At 45.5% G+C, this 1,263-nt stretch overlaps 1 pseudogene; it reads right to left on the bottom strand.

The window, feature by feature from the left end:
* Nucleotides 1-343: 343 nt before the first annotated feature.
* On the bottom strand, nt 344-914 carry LOC114884652 (annotated as a pseudogene).
* Between the last annotated feature and the right edge of the window lie 349 nt (nt 915-1,263).

Raw genomic sequence — 1,263 nt, 5'->3', positions numbered from 1 at the left:
TTAATACAAAGTATATATTTTTTCTCTTAACCACAATGTATACATGCACATAATATTATGTAAATAAAAATAATTTAAATCTTCATAAATAGTGAAATAAATATTAAAATAGATAAATAAATGTTTAAGTAGGTAAGTAAGTAGATAGATCAGCATGGGCATCTATGAGGGACGAGTGCCTGTAGAGTAGAACATCGTGTTGCTTAATATTCCTGAAAACACTTGACAAATTAATTCAATTCAGGACATGAGGAGAGCAGAAATGAGAGTCTTTGACACGGCAGCACAGGTGGAAGTGTGGTCTCGTTAGTGAGAATCATTTCCATGTTGAACCAGGTGTGTGTCATTCCTTCCTCCTGAGTCTTTCTTGCAAGTTTGTTGATGAAGAGAAGGATCTCATGACTTCTGCTCTGACAGTCTCCCAGGCACAAGGGCTGTATTTGCTCTCTTGCAGATAGACAGTGATTCTGTGGAAGTATTTCCTCACAGCCAGGATGGAGTCCTCCTTCAGCAGGAGAGTCCCTTCCAGCCCCGCCTCCTGCATCAGACAGGCTTGCAGTTCAGTGAGCTGCTGATAAAGTGCAGTGCAGAACTTGTCCAGGAGGGTCTCATCCCAAGCGGCAGCCGAGCCCTCTGTGCTGAAGAGCTGGAAGGTCTGCTGGATCATCTCATGGACGACAGCGATGGCTTGAGCCTTCTGGAACTGGTTGCCTCCAAACGCCTCCTGGGGGGAATCCAAAGTCATTTCTGTCCTTCAGGCAGGAGAAGGGGGAGATTCTCCTCATTTGTTGCAGGAGCATCAGGGCCCTCGTGTTAGCCAGGCTGTGGGTCTGAGGCAGGTCGCAGCCCAGAGAGCAGTTGGAGTTGCAGCTGAGCAGCATCAGGGCCAGGAGTAAAGACAAGGTTGGGGCCATCGGGGACCCTGCAGATGCTGCCGGCCTGGCAGAGGTGGGGGGACTCTGTGAACCCTGCTCTCTAGGTTCTCTGAAGACCTTCCTTCAGGCTTGGGTCTTAAATAAGAATGTATTCATTTCCATTTTCTGAATACTTCTTGTGACTTTCTACTTCTGTTTTTGCTTTTCATTTTGCACTCTCCAAATGGGTTAGGGCAGCGTTTCGCAAATATTTTTTTCCATTATTGCCTCTGCCCCTGCCCACAGAGCCTTCTTAGATAGTTTTTCCTAATTGCCCCTGCAACATTAAATTTTGATAACACATATGTCCTGTGTATGTATTTATGTACTCCATGGATATGTCTACTCT

Source organism: Monodon monoceros, unplaced genomic scaffold, assembly GCF_005190385.1.
Source record: "Monodon monoceros isolate NGI ecotype Baffin Bay Population unplaced genomic scaffold, NGI_Narwhal_1 Super_Scaffold_5, whole genome shotgun sequence".
Lineage (NCBI taxonomy): Eukaryota > Metazoa > Chordata > Mammalia > Artiodactyla > Monodontidae > Monodon > Monodon monoceros.
Note: the sequence above shows the minus strand (reverse complement) of the source record. Positions and strands in the feature narration are given on the sequence as shown.